Source organism: Pelmatolapia mariae, linkage group LG5, assembly GCF_036321145.2.
Source record: "Pelmatolapia mariae isolate MD_Pm_ZW linkage group LG5, Pm_UMD_F_2, whole genome shotgun sequence".
Classification (NCBI taxonomy): Eukaryota; Metazoa; Chordata; class Actinopteri; order Cichliformes; family Cichlidae; genus Pelmatolapia; species Pelmatolapia mariae.
The window spans coordinates 13,177,184-13,201,136 of NC_086231.1; the positions used below are offsets into that span (position 1 = coordinate 13,177,184).

The window sequence follows — 23,953 nt, forward strand, 5'->3', positions numbered from 1 at the left end:
TTTAATGTTTTTATTGCCAGGTGATGTGTTTGTTTTTTTTTTTTTGTTTTGTTTTGTTTTGCTTTTAGATATATCAAGTACGCTCCTTACAATCATATCATTTCTGTTATTGTTCCCTGAGAGAAATTAGCTTTCCCTGCAGAGATAAATCATCTCTACTTTGACTCTACACATGATTTAGTATTCATTTAAAAGGTAAACAGTGCTCTTTTACCTACAACACTGAGAAAGTCAGAATGGGAGCCTTCTTGGTAACTTCTCTGGGGGGTTACCAGGAAGGCCAATTCTAGGAAACTACTAAGGAGCAGAACATATCAGCTACATCATGTATCATTTGATTCCTCTGGAGACTACAGTTAGCAGTCTGTGGGCTAATCTGTCTCCTTCCAAAGGTAACAAAATCCACTTGCAACACATCCAGACACTTGGAATGTGTTGTATGAGTTAAGACAAAGTTTAAAAACTAGAATTTGCAGTGGGTGGGCTGCTGAGCACAGTAACAACAAGTGCTTTCCTGAAAGATTTGAGATGTCAAAAAAGTTCTGGCTCTAGAAACACATCCAATCTGGAACTATGCCCCCGGTGTGCCACCATGAAGATCAGCCAGCATATCCACCAATATGTAGCAGAATCAGTCACAATGACAGAAACATCCCGTCATTACTCATTTGAAAATATATGCTCTTATTGCACAGTACCCAAATATACAAATGTAGATTTATAATCATCATAATTATAATTAAGGTGTTTTGTGGAACAGACTTTGTGGCAGTTGGATTGACCAACGTATGAGACTTAAAAACTAAATACAGAAGTTGTGTTTAAATCAGCTTACAGTTTGATGTTGTTGTAGAAACAGACTTGTTTATTGGTTTGTGTACTGCCTGGTTCTATGTGCGCAACCTTTTTTTTTTTTTTCCATGTGCACAACTTGAGGTTTTTTATTTCACAAATGTCTTGCAAAGCTACTCTTTGTTATTTGTTTCATATTAAAAGTGTAATGCAAATGACTATGGCTATGCTAATGTCAGGAGACAGCGCTCACATGATACCTCAGTCAAGATGGTTGAAAATTTTGTTTACTATTTGCCCAGGATGGTCAGATTGTTTTGCTTAAAGGGAAATGAATGCATATGATCACGTTGTCAGGATAGCTATAAGGATTTGCGTTGGTGTGTGGCCTGTTTATATTGTTAATGGTAGTTAGTGTGTTTCAGCTATTTTACAGAATAATAGAATGTAATAAGTAGTATAATGAATTACTCTCTCCTTGGAGTAATTAGGTAATGTACTTGATTAATTTTATTGTTCTGTGCAATATGTGTAATAATTACTTTTTTGAATAACGACCCCAACACTGATCACAACCAAAAGGGGAAATACCTCCAACATGCACAAACATTTGACCCAAAACATGCACCAAATTTGCATGAATGTGATGTTGTTTTATTGTTGAGTGAGGCAATGGGGACCCAATGAAGAATTTAATCGATACATGATATCAATAACAGAATAGGCATCCTTAAATTCTTATCAATTCCAATCCCAACTGTTAATACACCTTCTTTTTTTGTGATCAACATTTTATTGATTTACAACACGGTTGGGGGGGGGTACTGTAAATTGCAGTAGCAAAGCAAACATTGGTCGCAAGGCATGGGGACAGGAAAGAAAAAACACAAAGTTACAACCAGTTATTGCCTCTTCCAGGGGAGTTAATACACCTTGTATTTTTTTCCTCTTTTTCATCACCCCTTTGTAATTTTCTTCCACATCTGTTTTTCTTATCTAGTTCTTCTCATGTACCTTCTTGCATTTGTCCGCCTTTCCATCCTGTAGTCCTCATCTCTTTTCATACATTTTTCCTTAATTTCTTCCGTGATTTATTAAGGATGTCTACTTTTGTGCCAACCTAAATCTAATAAATTTATATTATGAAACATGATATGAACAATTGCATCAGCAGTTAGAACAATTAAGGCACCCAAGGTAAGGATTAAAGTCAAGGAGAAGAATCATTAATGTAAGGAAGAAAAGAGAGCCAATTTAAAGCTTAGCTTACATCTACATTTTTGGATTTTCTTCACTCCTTCCATGTGGCAGACCACATGGCTAACTGCAGTGCATACTTTAATGCCTGTTTCTCATAGACCTTGTGGCGGCACAATGACACTCTGGGCGGCCAGTTGCCATAAAGCTGCACAGTCAAAACAGCTCCATCAAGCAGCTGCTGAAAAATTCAGAAAATTGTGCGACCACGTCAATTTAACAAGAAAAAACACACTCGCCCATAAAAAACAAGTGGTTGAGTTCCCAAGAAATATTTGTTTAAGATTCAGTTCCATAAAACCACTCCTTTTTTTTCAAAGTCATGAAAAGAAAATATATTACTAGCTCCTTAATCATACAAATTATGAACCTCAATGAATATATGAATTCATCTGCCAAAGCTTCCCACTTTAATCAACATTCTTCAACTATTTTTAAGCTCACTGCTCATTTTTGGTTTACCAAATTTTACTGTAAATGCTGTGTTTTGTGTTAAATGACCAAAATCAAGTTAATTACGGTCAATTTAGTAAAAAAGAATATCATCCATAAAATTAGTTGTCATGGTGACCACTCGTGCACCACAACTGGTAAAAAACAAAAACAAATTCAAACTAAAAACTATAGATTTACACAAATTTATTGCCAGGATTATACATGTATTACCAGGCTGCAAATATTAAGAAGCCACATGATATCAGATCCAGCAAATTATGTAAACAGCTTTTAACTGACAACTATGTAGCATCTGAATCTAAATTTCTTCAATTTTTTTATTTTTAGTTTTGGATGAAAAGCAAAACATTGGCATATTTCACTTTGGTGGGTTTCTGGTTTGGTACACAATGTGCCTACAATGTGTGGTCTCTCTTCTGGGAACTGGGAAAAATGGGTGCAGACTAGAGACAAGCCAGTCCTCTAAAATGAACAAAATATTCTACCACTACTTGCCTAAGCTGTAGTGCATGCCCTATTTACTCTGCAGATGTGTTTTTCTTTTCTTTTTGAAAATAGCATTTAGGCCTAACCACAGGCACTGTTCAGTTTTAACTATCATTTCGGGTTTATAAAGTGAGTGCTTCAGTCCCTGGGTCCTCTTTTTTTTTTTTTTTTTTGTCTGTCCCATTTGGTTCTTTAGCCGTCAGAATTGTTGTCTGAAGACCAACAAGGATACCAAATGGATTTATTTTGCCAAATGGATCATCATGGCATTGCCGTATTGGTCCATTTGATCAAACTTTGTTGTTATTATTTATTTTATTTTCAGTTGTTACAGATGGGACAGACATGACTGGGGGATAGGAAAGGGAGAAAGAAAGAGAGGAAGGAAAAGAAAAACAGAAGGGAAAAGGGACAGTGAGAAAGGGCACTTACAAAGACAAAGAGAGAAAAAAAAGATCTCCTGGATCACCTGTTGAGAGAAAGAGAAGAGAAAACAAGCAAAAAAACAAAACAAAACAAAGTAACATACTAAACACAACACCATCACGTTAATCTAGCTAAGTGTGAACAGCAGTAAATACTAAATATTGAATGTTGTTGTGCAGCACAGACAGCGCACAATGTGCTTTGAAGTAGCAGCTAAGAAAGGTGTAGTTTATGTCTACGAACAGTGAACACCCGTGTGTACACCTGTGTGGATCAGCGCGCTTGTATACAAAAGGTTTCTCCATGTAACGGTCTGCTAGAGGGTGTGGAGGGCCATAGCCCCGTCCCCTAGGGCATGAAGCAGGCATGGAGGAGATCCAGGCTCCAGACATCCAGAGGCCCCAGAGTGCGAGAGCCCAAGGAGTACCACCGGAGGGGCATCCGTGCCACCCTCCTGGGAAGGGCTGAGGAGATCCCCAGACGAGGGGTCACCCAGTAGCCACGGAGCAGAAGCCAGAGGGGGCTGCACCGGTGTGCCTGCCGGCTCTGCCGGCAGCCAGCTGTGCCAGAGTGAACCGAGTCGCAGGCCGCGAGGCCGGAGGCCCGAGGGCCCCCTTTGCCCCGGAAGAGGCCTGACCGAGCGACAGGCACCAGGTCCCGCCAAGTAGCCACCGGGAGTGAGCTGGTGCATACCTGAGCGCCCAGCCCCGGACACCAAGAACCACCAATGCACCAACCCCTGAGGGCATCAGTTACCGGCAGGGAGTGTGGTGAGGGGAGATAGGCCTCCACACTTTGGAGGGCCTGGGAGTTCCCAGGGAGGTGGAGTCTAAGACCCAACCTGACATATAGACACAGACAAACAGGCACACACAGACACAAACATGCTTTCCCACCCTCATGCACACATATACAAACACTCAGCACTCACCCAACGTAGGAATAGACATACATGGACATGTACACACAATCATACTCCCCAAACATACTCTATACCCCGGGTCCAGGTACCCTCACCCCCAGAGGGGGAAACGGCACCCAGACCCAAGAGATGTGACCCTTTCCCCCGGGGTGGAGGCAAGCAGACCGCCCCAGGCTCCGCAGCAGCAGGGAGGCCAATCGGACAGCCAACACCTCCTCCCAGTCCCCCGCCCCAATGGCTAGTAGAGAACGGGGGTGTGTGAAGACCCCATACCTCCCTCCTCCCGTTCATGTGTAGTGTTGCTGCGTGTTGTTCTAAAGTGCATTTAAAACAAGGGAGGGCATGGTGCTGCTGCCAGAGAGCAGCAGGTGTTAGCACGGCCCCTCCCGAGAACCCTCAATGTCTACATGGATTTAAAATTGAGAGGTGGGCACCGGCGCCAGAGGTAGAGTTGAATACACAGACCGTCCACTGGACGCCGTTAACGTGGTCCCTGGGTCCTCTAATCTTCATGCTGAACTATCCTCTGGCAAGACTCCAGCCTATTTGCCATTTACTATAGCTTTGCTTAAACATGTATATGTTTTCAGCAGGGTTGCTCTAAGAAAATGAAACTAAAACTGATTTGCCTCTAAATGCAAGCGTATGAGACTAGATAAAAATATCACACTGCTGTTATATCTCCTGAGGCTGTAGTACTGCTGTCCATTTAAACTCCCACAGGTGCTGAAGAAACAGACGGTGATAAGCCATGATTATCTAATGCCGGTGTTCACCCATACCATATTTTCAGGCTCTACTTCCACCCTTTTTTATTAAGGGCTAGGCCACATGTATTTTACTAGTTAAATTAGTCCATCAGTTTTCCTAGAAAAATGTAAAGTTTCATCTTATCAGATGTAGCTAGTTCTATGTTTGGTATTTATTCTAGCAAGAGGAAAAGCAAGAAAGAATTACTTGAGTGACTTTTTCTTTTGTGATGATGAAAAGCAGAAACCAACTGCATGTAAAAGGATTTAAATTAGTTTTAAATTGATTTATTATTTATTTTTCACATACACTGTTGTCACAACTGTTAGGGTATGGACAGACTGGTGCTGGTCATTTGTTGTTGTTTTCCTCCTTTCGTGTCCGGAGCGGAGCTGCAGCAGGTAAGGTCATCTCCCAGCGGTCCTGGATTGCCTTCATTAGATCGGTGTCGATGCAGCCCTGTGATCCACTTAGACTGATTTTTAGTTTTAGTGTCATTCTCTTTCTCTGAGTTATTGATTCTGTGACTAGTTAGCTAACATAAACAAATATAAGTCTATTAGAAGCAACCAACCAAACAACCACGTGATGTCATGTTCCGTAACGACAGACGATGGCGCTAAACATGTTTGAAAATTTTAACTTTCAGCATTGATTTCTTAAATCCAACTTCACAGACAATGTTACACCTATGTCAGTTTTTAAGAGCAGGGCTCAGTGGTGTAAATCAGCCATTATATGTGTAGCGTTTCATCTCTGATGACCAGAAATAGTTCCAGCACATAGAATTAGAACAACACATAGAACAATTGTCAGTGGGCTTGTATGGAAAATGCAAACTGTTACGTATAGAAGCAACCAATGGTATTCTAGTATTTCTAGATGATCCTAGTATTAAGATGTCTATCCTCATGAGGTTGTGTCAGCAAGTAGCAATTACAAGGCATTAGTGCCAATGAAAAACATGTTTTTTTCATATTTTTCATGCGGAAATAACTCCTGTCAACTTGTCTCTGATAATTGCAGCATACATGCCATTAACCCAGAGCACTGTGCTGTTGCAGACTTTGACAAAGGCTAAAGAGGAAGCAAGCAGTTTGAAACTAACACCATCAGACATGTACAGTATTGTTGCAGTGGTCATAACAAGCCAAGACCTGCAAATATTAACAAGCTTTGACATATTTACTACACCACATGCTGCTCCAGCCTCTGGCTCATGCCATTGTCATGCAAAAACCTTGTTTGCAACTTTAGAGCAGCACATGTCGAAGTCATGTTCGAAGTCTGCTGATGACTGTAAGTGCAGTTATAAGTCTATAATTTCATATATTTTGCAAATAATACACCAAAACCAATGAATCCTTATTACACTGTGTGCTTCTGCAAATGGGGCTGTGTAGCTAATCAGTTCATTGTCCGACTGTTAAAGTAAATGTTTTCTCTTCTTTTTCTCTTCTGCTATTGCTTTTTTTTTCTAAATACACAAAGATTTTTAAAACCTCCACCCACACAGGATTAGTGTTTCTGGGTCAGAATCCCGTTTTTGTTTGCTCTAAACAGATTTCAGTGAACTGCCTCTAAAGGTTAAAAGTTCAAAGTTTATTGAGGATACCATTAAAGGTTTTAATTGCAGACATTACTCCTGACACAGCACTCTGTCACATAATACATATATTTCGCACATGCCTCTCTTTCCACTGGAACCTACAACCAGTTCCACACATTTCCACCCAAAATAAATAGGTGCTGGTGCACCTACTTCACCTACTTGGCTGTTGGCACCAATACAGCACCACAAAAATGCTGGGTCCAAAGTTGGATCCACTGAATTTAACAACTATAAAGAGATTTACTAAATACAATGCAGTCCACAGATCATGTTTCCACTATGTAAGATAGCACTTTGAAAACATTACCTTGACCATACTGGTGGACCAGAGTTTATGTCCACTTGATCCATAGAATAAGTATTAAAAAAAGAATATTTGCAATCTTGGTTACTATTTACTTTACATGACATAATTTGAAGTCGAAGCTGCAACACTAAATGAGAAGCACTTAATTCTTAAAAAAGTTCACCACAATAAAGACACATGAAATGAAAACTTGACTCAGTGCTGAAAATGTTAACAGTATCTGATTAAAATTGGTTTTGTTTAGAAATAATTAATAAATAATGGGGTTAGGATTAGCACTATAAGAGGCATGCTTCCACTCACACAAGAGAAAGGCTTACTACCTACGCTTGATCAGTGTTTCATTATTCTATACATATAAAGTGTATAAAATAAAGAATTGTATGTAATGAATCCTTGTTATGCTTGTATAATGACAATAAAGTGTCTTGAAGATAAAAATCAACACAAAGATCTATAGAAAGCATCCTACTTAAGAGGCAAAATTCAATTGGTAAGTGCTTGTATCTGTTTATAGGATGTTTTCAGCTGCTCTCATCTAATTCTCTGATGATACTACATGATGAGAGAGGTTGCTCAGAAATTAGTGATGTAACCAAACACCTCCAGGCCAGCAGTATCTCCAGTTTTGCATTCATGTGCTGCCACGTGGACTCGCCCTTTCTGCCATGTGACCTTCTGCCTTTTTAATTTCTCTGAGGTCTCCGTCTGGCTCTGCAACCTTATCATACTTCATGTCCATGGATACAAGTAGCTAAAGTATCACACACCAACACTAGACTCAGGTGTGCAATATGACCAGAGACAGGAGCCATAAAGCAGCTTTATCATGATTATAACCCAGTGACAGAATGCATCTGTTCACACTGCACCTCTATAAACTCCATCTGCAATGCCCTAAGGCAGCTGTTACAGTAACACTAAAGTGTTTTGTGATATATTTAGCTAATTTTTCAGGAGAGACAAATCAATTCCAGTCTTTTTTTTTTTTTTTTTTTTTTGGAATATGTTGTATATACAGTATAAAGCGTATATAAATTTAAAAATGTAGCCAATTAGATGAACATAGACACATTTTTTTGGGAGCCAAATGATATAACAATATTTGGATGTGCTTGGGTGAGTGCTATGCTATCAGCTAAACCATAGCAAGTTTAATTACCAAGATGCATTCATAACTGCAGTTAGAAAACATGCACACCAGCTAGTTAGTACTAAGTATCAGATTGAAAATAAATAAAAAATCACTTCAGTGCTTATTTTGAAGTAGTACAAGGAAATAAATTATAAGCAGATCAGTTTAAAGTATTGCAAGTTGTGGAAGAAGTAGTAGCGACAGTGAGGTGTTAAAGAGTTGCAGGCAACATCCTGCAAATCTCCAGCTTTTCTGCCAGGTAACCAGTGTTTGACTATACCCTGCTGTTAATAAGGTTAACAAGGTTGATAAGGTGCTCACAGACGTCCTAATTAAAATGTAACAGCTTGTTTTCCATTAAACTGCATGCTACAATGTGTAGTTACAGCTATCACAAGATCAAGTATAAAAGTTTACTTTCAAGTGTTGCAACCTTATTGTTAACCTTATTAATGTTATGTGCTTATTATTTATCATAACTGTAAGGTTGGTATATTTCATGCAATGACATAGTACCGTTGTAAAAATGTTTACAACCTTTAGTATGATTCTTGAATTAGTAATTTAAAAATACACCATTTCCTTGACGTCTTAAAGCACACTTGTTTGGACCCTTGACAGGATCAAAGAGAAAAATGCAAAGAAATAGGGTTGATAAAGATTAATAGCTCTGCACACTAATGAATAACCAAAAGCTCAGATTCACAATTCTTGCTAACCCCATGGGTTACTGATTGGACACAGGCAGAATCTTTTGCTACAGTGAGCTCTCTTGAAGCTGAGCCGCTGTTGGAAAATCTTACTATTATTACAATTTATCATTTTAACTTAAAAATCATGGCTTACTTTAAAAAACTAATTTGCAGATTTGTGGCATTTAAACTGGTATCCAAGCAATCGATGGCTGGTTATGGCCAAAGTAAGATTTTTTTTTTTTAGCACCAGTCTGTTCACATGCACTTTGGTTCTATGCTGTTTTGTAAGGCACCAATCAAATTGTCTGTAAGACATAGATGCAAACAATTCTGGGAACTTATTAGTAAGTGCTGAAGACACAATCGATTTTGCTAGGAAAATAAGATGCAAATGTAAAATTTGTTTATGCAGATTCGTTTATCATTTAGACCTTACCTTATATGGACAAATTGTCTGTGTAGTAGCATGTGGGTCATTTTCCATTTTAAATGATGATCTCAACTGATGCTGCTCAAAGTAGCTTTAGTAACTAATGATTTAAAAGTGCAATGAAACCCACAGACTGCAGTGACAGCAGGCACCATGAAGTCACATTTTATTTTATGGACTTGAAGATTTTGCCTGTAGCCATCTTAATCTTTTGGAACCAGAAGTTACTATATTTGGACAAGAATGCAAGAATGGTTAGCAAGGTGTATCCACAGTAACTTTAAGAATAAACATTTTTTTCCTATAAAATTCTAACATTGGAGACTATACCATTTTTGCAGCCAGCATCAAGTTTATTTTCTTCCCTTGAGGCTGCTGGATAATTAGATTCAAAATTATAAGAGTAAAATACTGATAAAAACCAAACAGGTAAGACAATTCTATAGAGAAGCCATTAAACTGAAATCGTAATCTCTTAATCTCTAAGAATACAAGTGTATGATAATTTCACCACTGGGTGCGCAGTAACGCACAAACAGGTCTGACCACTTCTGAAACATTTTTAGAACATTTTCCCTCCCATGAGTCAGTGCTGCCCTTCAGCTGAATAAAAGGATGTCTATGTGATCACATCAAAATAAATGCACTCACATGGCTATATGAAGTCACGTTATTAAAGGCACATGTAAAACAGAGGTACTGACTCATATCCTCGGTCCCAATAAAATCCTGCAAACAATGTGACTCATATTATGATGGTCCATGAAGTATCATCTTATGCATTCACCATTACTGGAGAGATATAAAGGAATGTATAAAGAGTTCTGTAGATATATACACTGCTCAAAAAAATTAAAAGAAAGATTTTTAATTTAAGTATGGCATCACATCAATTAAACGTCTGGGATATTAATCTGGTCAGTTAAGTAGCAAAGCAGAATGTGAATCGGCTCCAGCTGCTTTGGTGTTAATGAAATTAACAACACAGGTACTAGAAGAGCAACAATGGGACAACCCTCAAAACAGGAATGGTTTTACAGGGGGAGGCCACTGCAATTTTTTCCTCTTTATAGTTTCTGAGTGTTTTTTCTTTTCTTTTACTATTTCAGCATTTTGTTAGAGTCAGTGTCGCTATTGATAGCATTAGGTGATACCTAGACCCTACAGAGGTTACACAGATTGTCCAACTTCCAACTCCTCGAAGAAAGCAAATCAGTATGTGCCATTGCCAGAAGGTTTGCTGTGTCTCCTAATGCACGACAATGCCTGGCCTCATGTGACTGGAGTATGCAGGCAGTTCTTGGAGAATGAAGGAATTGATTCCACTGTCTGGCCTTGATGAAGTCCAAAAGAACACCTCTGGTACAATATGTTTAGGTACATTTGATGTCGCCAGGTTGCACTTTAGACTGCCGAGGAGCTCAGTGTTGCACTGGTGGCGATCTGGGAGGACATTCCCCAGGACACCATCCATTTTCTCATTAGGAGCACGCCCTGAGGCATGCGTACAGGCACATGGGGACCATAACAACAATTGATTACCATTTTTGGTTGCTGGAATGAAATTTTGCCTCATTTCTTTTACTTTTATGTTTGGGGTATCTTTGAATCCAGCCTTCTGTAGGTTAATAATTTTCATTTCCTTAAGTGATATGGTGTCCTTTCGTTGATAACACATTACCCACTCTATGCCAACATAGCTGTCCAGCATATTTTTTTTCCATTGAGATCTGATGTGTTTTCAGTGTTCCTTTAATATTTTGGAGCAGTGTATATATCTTTCCAGTGCAACTGAGAGAAACTTAAGAAATAAGATTATTCATGTTTCTGTAAAAGTCACAACTTATACATTATATTCTGAAATTATAATAAGAATGCTAAATACATTCAAGAAGAAATAGTGGAAAGTTTAACAAAAATACATGGCTTGAAGCTCTGTTTGACTGGTGAAAGTCAGAGGAAAAACAATACAAAAAGGAGGCTGCTGTGTCCTGTGCCTCCTGCTGAATGTGCCAGTAGTCAATTTCAGAGGAATTTACCCTCATTACCCTCTGAAGCCTTCATTACAGCACAAAAACAGAGAGAAGAAACAGCAGCAGAAGTCTAAGAAGAGTCTGACCAGTGGGTTGTTTGTTTGGAAGCCAGAGAAGTAAAGAGATGTACCTCCTAAATACTTCAGTAAAGCTGCTGCAGAAGACTGTGGTCGTGCTGGCAGCTCCCAGGTATGAATGTCTGCAGTCACCACAGAAACCTCCTGAATTATTTTTTATATACTGTTGTGAAATGAGAAAGAACTCAGGTTACGTGTTGTGGGCGCAGAATTTACACAAAGATTTTATTTCTCATATGATTATATAATGTTGTTTATAATGTTCTTCATTCCTCTGTCATGGGAAGATTGTGATAAAACCACAAACCACACACTACTTTCACATGTTTGTTACATGAAAAGGTTTGCTAACAGTCTGGTTTTGCAATAACCAACTCATTATGGCAACATGGTGTCTGGCCTGTGGTTGATTCCAGTATTTCTAGCGTGTGACCAGAAATGAGAAAGAAAAAATGTGAAAAACACAAGTGCATGCAAGGAATATTGTAATAGATATTTTGGGTTGCATAATGACCAAATTACTAGGGACAGACATCAGTTCCTTTTATGATATTTTGATCTCAATTTTAAGACAAAGTGGCACCTCTAATTCACATTCATAAACACATGCATGCACACACGCACACATGCACAGTAGCGCCTGGGTCTCTGCTCTCGGGCTCAGCAGGCAGAACTGCCTTGTCATCATAAAACGGTCATGGCATCTTGGTATTTTCTGGCATTTTGTCCTGATCTCTTGTGTAACAGATCCCTCAGGGCTGTTATTTTTCAACTCATACAATGGGTCATTTGTGGCAGATGGAAACACAGCATATTGGTGTGTCTTTGCTTAATAATTGTAATTTTTAGTTAGCATCTCAGTCGAATTGCAAACAGATAAGCTGGTAATGTAGATGTTCCTTTCTGTACATCTAACATCTGTTTATGCTGTAAGAAATAAGCAGTCATCATCAGCTCTATGGTGAATAAGAGAAGAGTTATGGTTCCCAGCAGGCTATTACCACATAAACACTGGTAGCACAGCAGCATTTAAAGTATTCAAGGAAACACCCACAGAAAGCATTTGTTTTTCCCCTGGTTCTTGACAAACACATCAATTTAAAGTTAAAGGTTACAGAGGACAACATAATGTGAACTATAGGAACATTTTAGACATGCTGATAATGAAATGCCGGGCCAGTATTATAATATCCATCCATTCTCTACCGCTTTTCCTTTTCAGGGTCACAGGGGGGCTGGAGTCTAAGTATTATAATATTTTGTTGTGCTTTTGGCATAATGGCAATAAAAGATTGATTTAAAAGATTCTGATTTAGTACTGGCCTACAGGAACTGTTATGGAAAACCCATCTGGTGAAGCTCCTAGCACACACTTTTTGTGCTGATGTTAGTAAATCGTGAATTCAACAAAAAAACATTACCACAAAATGCAACACAAATGCTTTTGTCCATACAGTGTGTGTTGTAATTGTAGCAGGATTCAAATCTATCAAAAGAGTTTTCAAAAAAGCTGCTTTGAAACTTTGAAACGTAGATAACTCATTTAGTTTCAAGCATCTTTATGTTAAACTGCTTTTAACTAGTAAGTCAAGAAAGTTATTTTGCATACACCCACTAGCAGACTATTTTGTTTCAAATGACCAAATCCTACTCTAATAATCTGTGCAGTTCTTAGAGGGTTATTAGCTGTTATCAGAGCGTATTAAACATTAGATAGATATCATGGGTTTCAAATGAATGATGACGTTTCAATAAAGTCAGTGAAAAGCTCTTGGTGACATTCGACATTCAGTAAGCAGCTCTCTGGTCCCTGCGGTTCACTGTGCTGCTGCTGTCTGATTTACAGCTGGACTGTTTATAGGACCTTGGAAGCAGACATTGGTGAGCCCTTAGTTTTGTAAGGTTGAGTGTTCATTCACACATGAACAAAATATTAATGAATAAAGTTAAGGAATCTGAAGGTCAATCATGTCAGTGAACCTAAGATGCTACTTAACCTTCTCTAACAGTGAGGGCATCATGTATGATTCTTGTGGCTGTCACAAATTATTGAGTCAGTTCGAGTCTATTTTTACAACGTTTTTGATCAGTGACCTTTGCAATGGTGGATATCAGGAAACTAGCAAGATGTAAACTAATAGTTTAGATCATTTAATTAACTGATAGCATTCAAAACGGTTGTTTTTTTTTTTATTATTTTGAAAATAGCATATTCTAACAAAAAACGAGGATTCATAATGTGGGCCAAGTGTCTTAATCCAATACTGTCATGTTTTGTAGAAACAGGAACCAGGTTATTTACACCAATTTATTAGCGTTTTTGTGCCACTCAAACCACAAATCATCTTTTATTGTTGTGGATCGGTTTCAGGAACTTATGTTTAAATGGCCTATAAGCTTATGTAAACAAAAACTTTATTCTGCTCACACACTTGGGTTGTTATCTTAAAGCAAACTATTTGCTCTTTTTTGTGAGCATCAGTAAAAGCAAAGGGCTATACTTGCTACTGTTATGAGAGGATTTCTGTGCTTACTCACAGTCTTTGTGGTTTTCTACCTTATTGGAGTTATTTACAATGGAATATGGTGTGTCTTCCTGAAGCACCTGGCAGAGTTTAGTTACACTGGAATTCAGCCCTTTTTTTCACGATTCAGCTATTCTATGTGAATGGAGATTTTATTATCAATTATTTTTATTTACACATACCTCTATGAAATGACAGTAAATTACTTTAAAAGCTGAAGTATATTTTAAACAGCTATCAATTCATATACAAACACAAATGTTGTGCATGTACATCAATCAGACAAGAGAACCACGGGGATTTAGTAATGAGATCACACGTGTGTTCTGCCAAGCAGCACTGACATGATGTTATGTAACTTATAACACACACACATGCGCATACACACAGACAAAAACTACCAAATACAAAACATAACTAACTGTTCAACATGACCAAGGGGACCGAGGCAGATATGCAGTCTGGTGAAGACCACACTCTTTCCCTCTCTGCTCGACAGTAACAGAAGGACACATGGAACAGTGTGTTCAGATGAAAATATGCTCCAGTTAACAATATTCATTTTGCAAGTCCAAATCTCTACTAACTTGGAACATGAGAACATACACCTGTACAGTCATCTTCTCACCAGCCAGTATCACAAACTCGCTTTTATTTTATAGTTTCTCAAGCATGTGACACCGTCAACCTCCTCATACCTCAGGAGATGTACAGCAGATGTTTTGTTGTACATAATAGCACCAACACTGTAACATGACTAGAATATGAGTGATCTGGATGGAAAAAGAAACTGTAGATGGATTAGATAGTATACATGACTGTGCAAAACTCTCTTTATTTTGTTTCCAAGGAGACAGACTTTCTTGTACTTTTTGAAGCAGTCTTGAGCTATTTCCCATTGTATTTGCAAAATATAAAGAAATCTGGGGCAGCAGTATGGAGATTATGCTTTACACATCTGATATCTGCCCATTTACTCACTAATTTTCTAAGCAGGTGGATATGAACCTACATTCGAGGACACCTGCTTAGTGTTAAATACAGAAAAAAGAGACATACAGTAGGAGGTCAGTAATATTTCTAGCACTTCAGTGAGAAGAAAAGAGCTATGTTTTTTGTTTCATTCAAGCACACATTGATCCAGGTCCTCATAAGCCTTGAAATGGTCTATTTTTGTGCGTGTGGGACACATGCCTTTCTAAATAAGCACGTGTATGGAGCGTTGCTTACATGTGCTAGATGTCCTTCTGTCTGTTATGCTTGGCTACAATGCTTAGCCACGTAATGGCCATTTTTCCTACAAAGCTGCTACATGTCAGTACATGACCACGTCTTTGGTTTTGTACTGACATGTAGTGCACACACACTAGGTAAAAGTAATACATCAAGATCACACCAGCACGTCAGCATCAGCTGCCATCAAGTGAATTAACACCCGACTTTACACCTCTATAGTGCTCATCACACTCTTTTCTTTTTTGTGTCTGCTTTAGGGCACAGTACATATTGTAATAAATCCACTGTACCCACTGTATAACTGGAGATAAAAACTGAGCAGGAGTCGATGAACACCAAACATGAGCTAAACAGAGTGGAGCTGGAAAGGCTTCAGTACAGACTTTCCCTATATTAGATCAAACCATTTTTGTGATTCTGTGCTGTAATGATTAGCACTTTGGCCTTGAAACCCAGAGAGCTGAGTTCAAATTTTAGTGTGACCTTGGAGATGTATGCAATAAAAATCCTTACATCGAAATGTTTTCTGAGAAATACGTTGGAAAAGATATACTGTGTCATAGAGAGAGCCTAGAAGGCCATCCTAACCCTGACCTATTTACAAGATTCCTTTCAAGCAATTTTATATAGTATGTCAAATACAAAACGATCTAGTCTGAGTATAAATTGTAGCTGAGTGATGTAAATGCGTAAATATATGTAAAGTGTGGCTAAAGTGGTACATACTGTGCACCATATGATTTAAAACTGCCATGTACTGCAAAGAGTAATGCTTCCCCAATATACAGGTAACTGCATCAAGAGACAAGTGCAACCCAACCAATCAGAAGGATGATGGTTCAGTCCCTGGCCATTCCAGTCCATGAGTATCCTTGGGCAAGATACTGAACTGTGAGTTGCCTTCAGTGTATCCATCGGAGTGTGAGTGTGTGTGCTGTGTAGTAAGAATGTGTGTGTGAATGATGCTTGTAGTATAAAACACTCTCAGTGCTCAGTTAGAGTAGAAAACGTCTATAAAAGTACCTCTCTGTTGAACAGAAACTGTGTTGTTTTTTCATTTTAAAAAATCTATGAGCACCTAAGAAATCCAGACCAACTGGTCAGTCACAAGTTTGCCTCTTTAATCCATCAATGATGAGACTGTGAGTCACTGTTGTTGCTGAGTGTTGGTGGAAAAGTGACAGGGCCAGACCTAAATAACTTGAGCCACATCAGAGGCATTCTCAGCCTGAGTGTGAATGCAGAGCTATGTGGCCTCATCACATGAGAGTTCCAGTGATTAGAGCTCAGAAAGCATCCCTGACACAAGTGCAAAGACTTCTGAAGTGTGAAGTCATTTAGTATTTATTTGATAGCCACATCAAAGACTTCGACAACATAGCTTTGAGGACAGTCCCGTCAGTCAGCCACTGGGATGTGCTGAATATCACAAACTTGTGATAAATTGCATTAAAAAAATGAAATTACATTTATGGTTTAGTCTAGTCAATATATCCCCCGAGCAGACGATGCTCGGGGGATATGGACATGCAGACGATGAATGCAGCAGCGTTTTATTTTATTAGTGTAAATTAGGAAGAATTTTAATTTAACTGTCGCTACTAACAGGCCACAGAGGCAATGAGCCAAAAAGATATTCAAAAGGCTCTGCAAGCACACTCAAAGTGCTAAGTCACTATTTGTCTATTTTAATAACTCTATAAATGAAGTTTTGCTTCCATGTTGTGAAATGTATGTGCACATACAGACAAACAGAGTGCTAAATGAGGCTGTAGCTGCCCAACTTCCCTCCATCCATAATAATAATGGATTGCATTTGTATAGCGCTTTTCGAGACCCTCAAAGCGCTTTACAATTCCACTATTCATTCACTCACTGGTGGAGGCAAGCTACAGTTGTAGCCACAGCTGCCCTGGGGAAGACTGACAGAAGCGAGGCTACCATATCGTGCCATCAGCCCCTCTGGCCAACACCAGTAGGTGTTAGTGTCTTGCCCAAGGACACAACGACCGAGACTGTCCGAGCCGGGGCTCGAACCGGCAACCTTCCGATTACAAGACGAACTGCCAACTCTTGAGCCACAATCGCCCATGATCCATCAAATGTTTATACCTTCATTCAAACAATAGCTACAAAATGTTTTGACTCCGCCCCATTGTGCCTATCACCTTTGATGATAGCAATTCGATAATTTGTCTTTGAGAAGTAGATTAGAAGGTAGATATTATATGATCTTGTAAATCTAGAGATATTCAACACTTTGTATCACTTTATTGTTATTTAAAAGAACACGCCGTCTTTTCTTAGAACAAGATGAGATTCTTACCTGCAGGGTGTGGTTCCATGGTGTAATGTTTAGCACTCTGGACTTTGATTCCAGTAGTCAAACCCCAGTGGGGTATGACTATTAAGATAGCTTTTTTTTTTTATGGTAAATGTTAAGATTATAAATGCACCTGAATGATCCATCCATTTTGTTCTGCTTATCCCAGTTGCTTATCCCAGGGTCACAGTTGGGTTGATACCTGTCACGGGTCCTGAATTATGTTTACAGCTATAATTAAAATAAAATAAAAAAATAAAAAAAATAAAATAAAAACTAGCCCTCTGGGGGGGCAATTAGATCAAAACAGATTCCTATGTGTGTGGGTCCATGGTATAATGGTTAGCACACTGACCTGAGTTTAAATCGCAGTGGGACCTTTACTTCCTTCAGACAGATGTTTCATGTGGAAACTGAAACACATCTTGATCAAAAATAAGAACTGAAAGCAAGCTCTTTTGTGAAACATTGGCAATCATGATGGTTCCCAAGGAAACCTGGAACCAGGAGAAGATAAGTGAAAAACATGCCATTCCTTAAGTGTGTTATCAACACACTGTTTTTGAGCCTTTGTTTTAGACTTCTCATAGTCTTGACCCCAGCTGTTCACAATGAATATTTTATACTTTATATTGATCGTAATGAAAGGAACACATTTTTTTCCTGGAATTAGATCAGAAGATTGCACCAGGGTGTGACTCCATAATTAACACTCTGAACTTTGAATCCAGCAATCTTTGGCAAATTCAAAGCCAAAATAGTCAGTTAGTTGTGCCTTTATTACATGTGATAACTGTACAATTACATCATATTGCAGGCCAAGACAAATTATCACTCATTTAATATGTCCTGAACAGTTTAGCAAGTTTCTGTATTTGTTTATAGGCGTATTTATAGACTTCCCTTTGCTCATTAGATCCCAGTTAGGACATCTAAAAGGTGATAAAAGCATGGATAGTTCACAGGCATGTACTGTAATAATGTGCAGAGCAAGCAATAACCACCTTTCAGTTTACAGTGGAGCATAGAAAATGGTTTTATAGTCACCATTATTGTTTCTGGTTTGAGCTGGAACCTTTTAAATATGCTCTATTTCAATTCCAAATGTCTGAGGCATGGTGGAGCACAGGGAGTGACACTTTAAACCTGATTAAAGCAGTACTGGTAAGTTACCTATTGGGCAAAGTGCACCTCAGCTCACATGAAGCTGAAACAGCAGATTATTTGGAGGGGAGGGTAGTGCAACACACTGTGATCTTAAAAATGCTGTGAATGTAATATTCGTCTTTCAGAACATAATAATATTTGTGCAAAAATGAATGCGAATTTGTCTGATAGTTGCTGAAATATTTTATTATGGAAGAAAGTGGCTGTTCAAGCATTAGACCTGTTTGTGACATGTATACAGGTCTAAACTTAAGCATCTCTAAAGCCAAAGTGTTGTGCATAAATGCCAAGCCAGAGGCACCCATGACAGTGTACGGTGATCCCCTTGACAGCCTTGTCAAAAAGACATCACTGCAAGTCTTGGGAAGGAAAGGGGACAGGGAACATTTGCAACACTCCAGTCCATCTGAAAGTCAGAGCAATACTGTCTAAAAACAAATGCCAGACTCCATAAGAGTAGTGTCAAAACTTTTCTCCTTTACGGATTGGAATGCTGGCAGGGAGACATAAACAAGATCAGAGTTTTTATAATCAGTGAAAATGATGCCACATCTTTTTGCTAGAAAAAAAATATTCTCAAATAAAGAACTCTAGAAAAACATCACTACAATAACATAAAAAAGGCAGAATGGACTAGTACCACATAACAAAGATCACTCACAAACAAAGTGGCATTAAACTGTGATGACCAAGGTGAAGGACGAGAGGCACAAAACACAGTCCAGGAAAGCTCCAGACAGGCTGCCAGTGCCTCTCAACAGATGATGAGGACTAACTAACATGTACCGTAAGGTGCTCCAGGTCGACAGTTTGACCTGAACAGCAGGCCAGACCACTCTAAATTGTTCAAAATTGTCTAAATCTGTTATCATTGCTTGGACATAGTTCCTCTCAGGTCCTGAAGTGCTGTTCAGCAATTGATACCGACCTCAAAGTAGTTAAGAAAATGCATGGACAAATACTGTTTTCAACTTTTTCTATCTCAAAACTTCTGAGGAAATATGAAAGTTCTGGACTTTCCTTTTGTATAAAAACTTTCACTGTTGTATTTAATTTATAATTAATAAATTATTATCATTATAGAAATGTGGGAGAATGGGAAGCTCTTGGGGAAGCATTTTAAAAAAGGCTATTTTTGGTATTGCACTTATTGTTTCATAGTTCCAAGATGCTGAAATTCCCATTAAACTGCCTGTATCCACTGGAAATTAAATTGTTGAATTATTTATTTGGAGCTAGTTTTTATAAAGGGCAGTGTTTGTGATGCAGCCAGGCCAGCAAGACAGCTACTTATTCCCACTTAATCCACTCTGGAGTTTTTTTTTTGGTTTTTTTTTAATTTATTTATGTTTTTGGCAGTCTGGCTGAAGTGACCATGAATATTTCACAGCTGTGGTACTGATACGTGGATGAAGAGAGGATTTCATTTCAATTCAGCATCCTGTGGATTCAGTAATGCTTGGAAATATTTTTATGTTTCCATGTCAGTGATAGCCATGGTCAGAGGCATTATGGTTTGTTTGTCTTGTTTTTCCTTCAGATCTGGCAAAAACATCTGGCAAAAACATTCATTTGGGTTCAACATGATTAGATTTTAGTGGTCAGGGTTGCTGTGACCCACACAACACATTTTGGCCGTAACTACATAATGTATGTTATTTTCAGCAAAAGATTTACGTTATATGGGTAACTTATATCAACAATGTCAGCTTCAATTAGTTAAAGCTGTTATACAATATTTTTCCATCCATCCATCCATCTGCCTGACCACCTCTATTGAGTTCTAAAGTTCGTGATCTGAAAGTCTGAGTCCACAGTTCAGTAATATAAAGTGGTAAAGTATTCACTATATCTATAGGTTTAGGAAGAAAGGGAGCTAAAATATAACTTTAGTTGTTTTTACTTGTTGGTAGACAACTGGTTCTCACTATATATGGTATTAGTACTGGTGCAACCCAGTAAACGTGTGCAGGGATATTGGATTGGATTGTTTTGGATATGCCTGCTTCTTGCAACATAAAGTGTTGCAAGAGGCAGGAATTGTGCTCAGTCATAAAGAATTCTGCACTGTTCTTCCGTGTGTACTTTCATTAGTATGTCCTGTACTGAGGCCATCTGAACAAACCACACATTCCTTGAACAGTACAGAATGATAAAAGCTGATTATTGTAAGAGTAATGATGAAAGTTCAGTCTTGGCTTTGGAGAACATTGGTTGGGAAAGGGAATTAAATACAAACGCAGCACTTGAGGCTGTTCTTTTAAAGTCAAATGGAAAAATCAGCATTCCAACTTTCCCCCACAAACACACATGCTGATGTTTAGCAACTATAATGTTTACCACCTTATTGCGCTAGCTTGTTTACGCTGTATAAAGTGCACTAAGCAGAGGACTCCAGCTAAGAGGGATGGACAATGGGATTTTTTAAGCTGATGGTGGCAATAAATAAATCATCACGAGATGGATTTATCCTCTGTGGGCCATCAGTGCCTATATAAAAATAATGGAAATGCATCCAACAATAATTCTGTAATTCTCAGTAGGCAACAATTAGCCTGAACCAAGGTGGTTAACCCACTGACTAACCAACAGTGCCTCATGGAGAGACTCACCAATAACATCCTTCCTATTTTTCTGCTGTTTTCAAAAACAAGATATGACTTTTTTTTAAACAAGTCATATGATACTAACAGTTTTATCTGTTTGTATACTTCCCATACAGATTGCTGCCTACCTGGGCCCTCTTTCACAAAGCAGGTTCAACAGATTCTGATTTGATTAACCCCCCCAGAGATGAACAAGAATGGGTTTTTAGCTCAAGGATTCATCATGGCAACAAGTAAATAAAGAGTCAGAATAAGAATACTTTATTAATCGCTAAGGAAATTATGTGGTCACAGTTTCTCCAAGACAGTAAGCACAGTAACTGACTAAATTAAATAATATAAAATATGAAAATATTGCAAAGTTGCAAAATATAACAAAAAAGTTAATATTTACAAATAGCCCAATTATAAATATCCCAGTATAAAACCCAAATTAAATATATATGGTTGAAATTGAAGTGCCCCCTTTTTTTAAACCTTTATTTCTCTGTAGACAATGTGCAAATATTAACGCTGTGCAACTGCTGAACTGTGTACTGTGCATTAGATGGGGGAGTTGTACAGAGAGATGATTTTCTGTGTCATCTCTCAGAAAATCATTTGGGTAATCTCAGTCTCTCACTGAACGTGCTCCTGTGACTGGCCAGCACATGATGGGAGTATGTGGGAGGTCTACTCCACCTTAAGAGAGTCCAGCTCCATCCTCACAACATTACTGGCCTTGCAGATCAGTTTATTGAGTTTGTTGGCATCTGTGACCCTCAGCCTGCTGCCCCAGCATGCAACAGCACATAGGATGGCGCTGGCCACAGAATCATAAAAAATCCTGAACATTTACCAACAGATGTTAAAAGATGTCAGCCACCTCAGAAAATAGAGACGACTCTGGCCCTTCCCGACTCTGGTGTTTTTCACCCAGTCCAGTTTATTGTCAGTGTGTACTTTGGGGTATTTATAGTCCTCCACAATGTCCACATCAACCCCCTGGATTGATACAAGGGTCAGCGGTTTCCTAGTCCTCCGAAAGTCATTTCCTTGGTCTTTGTCACATTGAGCTGCAGATGATTCTGCTCACACCATGTGACAAAGGAGTCAACCACAGCCTGGTACTGTCTCATTACCCTCACTGATGCATCCAACCACCGCAGAGTCATCAGAAAACTTCTGAAGATGGCAGGTCTCTGTGAAGTGGCTGAAGTCTGTGGTATAGAGGGTGAAGAGGAAAGGGGAGAGGACAGTCCCTTGTGGTACCCCTGTGTTTCTGATCACCTTGTCAGACACACAATGTTAAAGACGCACGTATTGTGGTCTTCCTGTCAGGTAATCAACAATCCAAGGCACGAGAGAGGCATCAACCTGCATCACTGTCAGCTTATCACCCAGGAGGGTCGGCCTGATGGTACTGAATGAAAAGTCAAACAACATGACCCTCACTGTGCTCACCAGCTGATCCAGATGGGCGTAACTATGGTGATTTGAAGATTCAAACTTGACAATTTTAGATTTCAACATGTGGATCAGCAGAGTTACACCATAAAATGTTGTTAAGAGCACATTCAGACTTTTTGAACTGAAGTGAAAATTATTTCAGTGGTTGTCATCTCTGATAGATGACAGACTTCACTGTGCACTGTATCACTGCACATGGTTGAAATGACAATAAAGCCGCTAGACTTGGCTGAATCTAAATATCTTATTATATTTAAACAGGATTTTATATGTGCAAAGACATTATGTTCTTTGCACATATAGTATGTTCTTTGACGTCGACTGCATGAACGGGGAAATTCAGTCAGTCAGCTGGATCAGGTGCAGCAGGAGGGGAGAAACAGTTTTTGTAGATGTTAGGTTCTCAGTCTGTTACCCTGGTAACTGTTTTATGTTAGCTCTTTTAATGGAACATAAAATCCAGATTTTTCCCTCAGTCTTAATAAGCTCCTGCTTTTGAGAACACAGCCCTGGACTTATTCTGCATCCAGACATTTGTAGAAAAAATGATTAGACAAATTATTTCCATTGTATCACAAGTGAAATGTTCTAAACTTGCTAACATTGTTGTTAATGTGATCCTAAGTACTACAGTAACCTAGTTGTGAGTGTGATAAAATGTAAGGACTTCAGTTACACTTTTTTAAACCAACTAAAATGTCAGTCTGTGGTAAAAACCCAACAGCCCATTTAGTTTTCATGCAGAGATCACCTTCATCCTTGCTAGCCTGTTAAACTGAAGGTTCTTTTTTTGATGTACACTGACATCTAGTGGTTACAATGCAACAATACAACAATCCTGACAGTACGTAATAGACCCTGAAAGTTCTGCTCCGATGTTACATTAGAATGTTGCTTATGCAGTGGTGCATTTGCAATTTAAAATGTTATATAACTGCATAATGACACAAATAACACCTACAGTAACAAACTGGATTGTATCAACAACATATTGTAGTATAAAAATTTTATAGTCTGCTAAATTGAGTTTTACTTGTAAACAGCTTTTCTACTCTGTGTACTTAAAAGCATTTCAAACTACAAGCCATATTCACTCATTCACACACGTTCCCTTAGCACTTAGTTACATACCTTCAGTCACTTTTTACCACCCACTCTAACCAATGAACCTGGGGCAATTTGGGGTTTAGTATCTTGCCCAAGAATAGTTTGATGCACTGGCTAATTCAAACCACCAACCAGTTAACAACCCACTCTACCTCCTGAGTC

General features: G+C 38.7%; 1 long non-coding RNA gene across 1 annotated transcript; it reads left to right on the plus strand.

Annotated features, from left to right (window-relative positions):
- Positions 1 to 11,351: 11,351 nt before the first annotated feature.
- On the plus strand, positions 11,352 to 23,920 carry LOC134627534 (uncharacterized). The gene is made up of 3 exons (XR_010093919.1): positions 11,352 to 11,490; positions 15,928 to 16,030; positions 21,352 to 23,920. It is a non-coding gene; the product is annotated as an uncharacterized LOC134627534 (long non-coding RNA).
- Positions 23,921 to 23,953: the final 33 nt, after the last annotated feature.